A 7,892-nucleotide genomic window follows, 5' to 3' on the forward strand; every position below is an offset into this window, starting at 1 on the left:
TGTGTGTGTGTGTGTGTGTGTGTGTGTGTGTGTGTGTGTGTGACTGAATGAGTGAACGTGTATGCGTGAGTGAGTGTAGAAAAGACCTCTGAGCTTGCATTGTGATAAAGGGGTCTTTTTAACTTGAAAAAAAATATAGGAAAAAAGAGAAAACATACACTGGAAGTCAATAAGTCAATAGTATATATTTTTAATCTCTATTCTCTAGAACAACGTGAGACTGTTAAATGGGCATGAGGCCTGGCATTAGGAATTTTGGGCTATAAACTTATATATGTGGGTATGGGGTGGGGATATCTCAAGGGGACACACTGAGACAATGGTCGAATGCCATAGATTCTATTTAAAAGATTATGCCTTGTAAATTAATCCTCAATTGTTTCTGGTTGTAGGACTGAGGTTAAATGCTGCTGTTGACTTGAGACATTGAAGACAAGCGGCATTGATTTCTTTCTGGTAGTTGTGTCAGTTCCAAGCCCCCCACTCCTTTTCATTACACTTCTCAAGCCTTCATGGATCATGATGTTGTAGTGCCCCTGCACTAGATCAGTGGTTCCCTATTAGTCTTGGGTGGGACCATAGGAGTCTCACACTGGGCCAGAAATCTAGGGATTATGATTCAATTGAACAGTTTGTCAGACTATTGATAGGATAGGTTTTAGGCAGTATGAAAGTACATACTCTAACATGGTTTCTGTCTACCTCAAATGGCTTCAGCTTATACACCCAGTATGACATTGTGGTTTTAAACTAGCCCTAAGATCTAAAGATTGTTTGTTTATTGCATCTTTCATTTCTAATTTATGTTTAAGTACACTAGAAAGCACCACCCTTTTACAATCAGCTAAGCCTGTCAAGTGGTAGAGACCAGCAAAGACATCAAAAATGTTGCACATGCAAACTTTAATGCGGTTCAGTATTATGATGAGTACATAGCAGTTAAACACTTATTGCAGTTTTGCTGATGAACTATTTACCACATTGCTTTTTGCACTATATTTCACAGAGCTTTCTGCACAGCACAGTGGCTGCAGGCTGGAGTTTTTGATTTATTTCTTGCTAGTTAGTTTTGACAACACATTTTTAAACACTAAATCTGCATCTGTTTGATGTATGGTGGCAGAATGGGAGGTAGTTATGCTAATAAACTAAAGTAATGAATTAAACTGCATATTTTAAGGGGTAGATATATTCTGCTTACATTTGAAACTGAGGACCATACATTTAGTGTTTACCTTTAGTAATTAGACTTTAATTTTCATTGTAATCTCAATTGTAATATTTTATATCACAGTTGATCGTCACCAAGGGCTAATTTTAAATCACATTGCATTAAACAAAAAAAGTCTGAGTCTGGGTTATTTTGACAGACTGCTTAGGCTGTTGGAGCCTTTATGTTCTGTCAGGAGTAACCTCTAAATGCCTTAAACTCATTCAGCTGTCTTATCCTAGTGTATTTAAGCTTTTGATGTTGTTGTTCTCACCCTGTTTTGTCTTTAACCAGCCTGTAGGTTTAAAATTAACATGTGGTTAACAGGCTGGAAAATGAAGTTCACTTCTCTGATGGTGAATTAAAATTACACCTAAGAGTATGGAGTATGTGTTGAATACAGAACATACCTACCATGTATATTAACATAAATATGCAGCAATGAACACATTGTACATCTGTAAACATTGTAGATGTTTTGCTTGGAAACAGGTTTGGTATATATTTTGTTTGCGTAGAGATATTACCTTAACACATTGGTTTCAGAAAGTGACATCTGATTTCATTCTTTTCATTCCTTCCCTTCAAAACTGAAAATTGTCTTTTGTGTCTTTATCATATTAAAGAAGGGATCTTTTGATACCAATTAGATGTAGTTTTAGCAGTTCTTTGAAAGATGTTCTTGTGCTAATTTGGGTATCAAAAAAAAAAAAAAGAAGTCTTGAGTGCCCTTATGGGAGGTGTGCAATTTTTCTGTTTCCATCAAAGAAGACTTTCTAGATATTTATCATAGCTATATTTCAGTCATTCAATTCAAATCATACCAGCAACAAAGACAACTTTCAGATGTATTGAGCCATGTTGAGTGATCATATTGCCAAATGAAGAACAAATATCTTACCGGAGGAGAAAGCAAAATTATGTGGCTTGCCTGGATGTACAGTTAATGTAACATAAATCTGTGATTTTGCTAAAGTTTAGCTTCGTGTCTGTAGATGTTGGCCTTTTTAAGAAGCCTAGAGAGAACCCCCCCATCAACATAGATACCTACTCACACACCATCGGATGTGTCACTTGAAACAGTGGACTGATAACTTGTGTAGGTCACTACAAAGGGCTAAACAGTCTGCAGGGCTGCTGCTAAGTTTGTGGGCACTGTTTTAATGAGAAACTGACAGATCAATATCTAATGTGGGGCTTACATTCATCAGTTGTTATGAATTACTGGTGTTGGGAAAACAAATGTCATGGAACACTGAGCCATTTTAACATGATTGGTTTATCCCACACTTGAAACACTCAAGTCATTGTGGAAGTGAATGCTCCCCTTTACCTCTGTGTGGTTATCTTACTGATATTAGCAGTCTTGGTGTAGTTAGGCAGCCTCTACCCATTTCCCTAACCTTCCTCTTGGCATGCTCTGTACAAGGCCCATACCCATACCCACACCCCACCCCACCTACCTTGGCACTGAGGATCATCGCACAATGTATTTGAAGGGGTATGGACCTTGTGATCAATATGTGGGCTTACATGGGGTGGAATGGGAAAATAGCCAAAAATTGTTAATTGGTGAATATATAAAGAGAAATGAAATGAAGCAAAAGGTAAATGAGATTTTATAAATTAATTTAAAGAATAAAGTTCTGAAAAACAAAGTTTCCTATCTTGAATTTTTTTATTACTCTGTTTTTGGTTGATTGAAATTGAGTTTGTACTGTCAAATCTGTACACATAATTCATTGTTTTTGAACTACTGTAAGCACTTTTGACAATCTGAATTTGCAACTATTGGATTTGCTAAATTGTCATTTTGTTCAGTGTAATGTTAAGAAAAAGGCCAGAGTTTAGGACTCAACATCTCAGCCTTTTTAATCTGACGTGTCGGTACTGGGGAAAAAGAGGTAATTACGGCTCTATTTTTACTCATACCTACTCGACTTGACTCGGGTTTGGTCGCTCTCATGGCTCATTGAGTGACACCACTTTCCAGATAATTGGTGGTATGCAGTCTGTTGAGATCACATTTTTGATTAACTCTGATCAGCCGAGTTGGTAATGAAGAAGTACAAGGTACTACCACACAATGGAAAACCATAAAAACCTAGCCAAGTCAACTGGGTGCTAGTGGAAAAGGCCTATAGCTGTCGATGTAGGTAAGAGCCCTTTAAAGTAAGATCCATATCAGACCCTTGTACTGCTCTTTTTTTAAATCCGTTTTTATCCATAGGTTTACAGGTTTGATGTTCCTAGTCTTTCCCTTCAACTTGTAAAGGAAAGCCTTAGTCATAATCATCTATTGTTGTTGTTTTATGTTGTTGTGCAGTCCTTTTGTGTCATTGTAAATTTCTTTCTTCTCCTTCTTTTCTTGCAGTCAGACTCAGATGCTGTTGGCTGGTCCAAATGATTAATCTTCTGTGCTGAATCAGGCTTTTAGGGCCAATTATGTCTCCCCCTAATACTGAAGAAAGACCCTACTTAAGGTCCATGGAAGTTTGAAGTTTTTCCTCCGATAACTCCACTGACCTCTCCCCTGATTGTCCATGAGCCCACCACACAAACATGTTGTTTCTTAATAGGCTAGTTATACCTGATGATTATTTGAGTGGTTTCACACTTACCAGGAAACAAATACAAAAGCAAAACCCACAAACTCAAAACTTTTTTTCCTTTTGAATTCTCACAGGCCTCCAATTAGTAACTATGTTTTACTACCTTAAGGCATAGTGCACTTACATAGGTTTTTATCATTTATATCAAGTACATAGAGTTTACAAGAAACAGATAAAAATAAAACTGTCCTCTGTCCTCCACTAGATGGCATTGTATTACTATATTATGACTGCGTGCTGTTTGCATTGTCTGTGAATTTTGCGGGTTCTCCCACAGTACATGTAGGAGACATATATACAAGATTCTTTATTGATTCTAAATTGGCTGTTAGACTGTGAGCGTGAATGGTTGTCTGTCACTCTGTGTTAGCCCTGTAAGGGACTGGTGACTTATCCAAGGTATGCCACGCATCTCGCTCAACATCAGCTGACACAGTTTCCAGTGCCTCAGTGACCCTGAACTGGATGAGCAGTGAAGAAAATGGATGGGTGGACGAATGATGCGAGTATAACAATTAGTAAAGTCAATATTCCTTAAACTGTAGTTGCACAAACACTTCTGCACGAACAGAACCCTTCATTATTTACACTAAATTAAGCATCATTACTAGTAATATATTTCACACCTTATTTCACAAACTAACTGGCTGTTTTAAATGGGCCCTTTGCCAAGTTTTCTGCGACATGGTCCGCTAATAAGCTCTCCTCATGACTCAGTGATATCACAGTTAAACCAGCTGATATTCACATTTACAAATGCTAAATTAAACTAAAATAAAAACCTCAATAAAAAAACACTTTCTGTCTGTCATTTTTATTTAATTTTTTTATTTAAATTTTTTTTTTTACAAATTTTCTTTGGTGAAATTCACCCTCATAAAGCAGCTTGTTACTGTGATCATATAACATTTTATTATAGCTCTGCTAAAAGTATCAGAGGAAGGTAACAATTACAATTATGTAGTTACTTGTAATACAAATATTCTTCTTTTATCTGCACAGTCGACAGATAGAAACACTGTCTGCTGTCATCTTTGTGTTCACACTTAAGACTAGGAGAAAGACCCTGAGTGTGTGTCCTCATTAGGATAAGGATTAATGTTGTGTGTGGGACTGTAACCCAATATTTATGCTGTTAAATAGTAATTAGGACTATGCATCTATAGTTATATGACCCTAACCCTATTAAAAGCCAGTGACTTTGTAAATGGAGCCAACAGTTAGTCTTCACAGAAGTCTGTGTACTCTTAAAAAAATCTTAAAAGCATATTCTAGCGTTTTCAGGTGTAATTGTCATGAAATACTTGTGAAAACCTGAGGGAAGCACAGAGAATAAAAGAAATTCTTCACTTTATCTTAGAACAGGTTTTCTGAATTAAACCTATTTTCCCAGTATAAGGTTGACAAAGGACACCAAGCATGTTTTGAAATCAGGTATATACAAAAGCTAAGCAAAAACTTATTTTCTAAAGTAATGTCCTTTGAAGTAAGGGGGAAGGGAAATTTCACAAAGTATATGACCTTGGATCGAGCGCAGGCCTCAGTGCTGGCAAAGCTTTTGGTAGAAATGGCCCACCTGCAATCGTGTGACCTACATGTGTCCCATTTTATGTTATTTTTTAAAAGAAATATATAATTGTCATTTAAAAAAAAGATAAACATTAGGAATGTTGTAGGACTCCAAGCTTCTTTTGTTATTTCCCTTTACAGTGTTACACCATTACTGTATTTTTTATCATTATTATTATTAATAATTATTACTGCCTCATTTCAGTCACAGTGAATGTGATGGCTTCACTATTTTGTTATTTAAATTATACACATCGTAAAAAGGTGTCAGTGAAAAGTGAGGAGATTTCCTTTTTAAACAAGTCCCTTTATAAATAAATCTGTGTTAACAGTTATTATAGAAATCCAAATTACTTGTAGAGATGTAAGCAAAAACCATCAGTTTTCCTTTTGTCCCCACTCTCCTTTTCCATCTCTGAAGTCCTCAAAATTTTTTAATGCTTTCTTATTGCATCACATCTCCATATCCTAAAAAGCATCAGACAGCTATTGGGCGGTTGTCATTGTCAGCCTCACAAGGGTTGTAGCATGTCACCTTTTATACAATGCAGAATCAATTTCCCCACACAGCTACCCTGTGGTGATGTGATCAATGGTAGTAATTTGTTTAGAGAGCGACAGCAACAGCATGAATGCTCCATTTCACTGTAAACAACTTTTACACTTTCATATTCAGTAGTGTGATGTGTGAAGGAGAAAGATGAGATTGCTTTCTGCTTTCCTCATGAAACTGAAGGAGAACTTTATTAGGTACAGCTTGCTTGTACCACGACCCTCTTTGGCTTTCAGAACTGACTTAATTCTGTGTTACAGATTTAACAAGGCGTTGGAAACATTCCTCTGCGATTTCAGTCCATATTCTCCCTCTCCAAATTTTGTGAGGCTGTGTAAACTGTAGCATCAGTTTTCTTTCTCTGACTCGAGTTACACCTGGTGTGGTCTTCTGCCCATCTAGTTTAGCGTTTGACTTATCCATTCAGAGATGCTCTTTTGTATATTTTGGTTATAATGAGTCGCTGTTTGAGTTACTGTTATCAGCTTGAAACAGTCTAGCCATTCTCATCTGACCTTTGGTATCGACAACAGAATGCTCCAGTGAACGCTCACTCACTCTGACCATTCTCTGTAAACCCTACAGACTGATGTGTGTGAAAGTCCCGTTAGAACACCAATTTCTGAATTACTCAGAATATCGGTGCACATTTAAAATCACTTAAATCACATTTTTTTTCACCATTTTGATTCTCAGTTTGAACCTCAGTAACCCATCTTCACCATGTCAACCTGTCTAAATTGACTTAGATGCCAATATATGATTAGATTTTTCCATTAACAAGCAGTTACAACTGCTATGGTTTGATTTGAATTCTTCTTGATCTGAGCTCAGCATTTGGCACAGCTGATCACTCTGTTCCAGAGTACCTACCTCTGTTAAGGTAGCACATCAGTTTGTGACCCATCGGGAACTTGTGGTAATTTTTTAAAAATTATTATTATTTTTTTCCAATATTAATTTAATTATTTACTTATCTGACAGGAAGTGCTGGATGACCTGCAAATTATCTGAAAAACATCTGCAAATATTATAATAATAAATTAAGATTTCCAGCAGTTGGCTGAAAAAATGAGCTCAGAAAACACACAGTCATATCTTCACTGTTCAGACTGTTTAGATAGATTTAGAAATTATATAATCGCTACCTTATCGTGGTGGAGGGGTTTGTGTGTCCCAGGGATCCCAGGGGCTATGTTGTCTGGGGGCTTTTGCCCCCTGGTAGGGTCTCCCATGGCAAATTGGCCCTGGGTGAGGGACCAGACAAAGAGCGATTCATAAGACCCTTATGAAAAGGACACCGAGGGAACAGTTTACCCTGCCCGGGATAGGGTTACCGGGGCCCCGCCCTGGAGCCAGGCCCGGGGAGGGTGCCCGAGGGCGAGCGTCTGGTGGCCGGGCCTTAGTCCATGGGGCCCGGCCGGGCACAGCCCGAAGAGGAGACATGGGCCCATCCTCCCGCAGGCCCACCACCCGCAGGAGGCGCCATAGGGGTCGGGTGCATTGTGTGCCGGGTGGCGGCCAGGAGCGGAGGCCCTGGCGGACTGACCCCCGGCTGCCAAGACTGGCAATAGGGACATGGAATGTCACCTCTCTGGTGGGGAAGGAGCCTGAGTTAGTGCGTGAGGTTGAGAGGTACCGGCTAGATATAGTCGGGCTCACCTCTACGCATGGCTTGGGCTCTGGAACCAGTCTCCTGGAGAGGGGCTGGACTCTGTCTCAGTCTGGAGTTGCCCCTGGTGAGAGGCGGCGGGCTGGGGTGGGTATTCTAATATCCCCTCGGCTTGCTGCCGGTACATTGGGGTTTTTCCCGGTGGACGAGAGGGTTTGTTCCCTGCGCCTTAGGGTCGGGGAACGGGTCCTGACTGTCATCTGCGCTTATGCGCCGAGTGGCAGTTCAGAGTACCCAGCCTTCTTAGAGTCCCTGGGGGGGGGGGGGGGGGGGGGG

Source organism: Haplochromis burtoni, unplaced genomic scaffold, assembly GCF_018398535.1.
Source record: "Haplochromis burtoni strain Fernald_Lab_line unplaced genomic scaffold, NCSU_Asbu1 Contig_287, whole genome shotgun sequence".
In the NCBI taxonomy this organism is placed as follows: Eukaryota; Metazoa; Chordata; class Actinopteri; order Cichliformes; family Cichlidae; genus Haplochromis; species Haplochromis burtoni.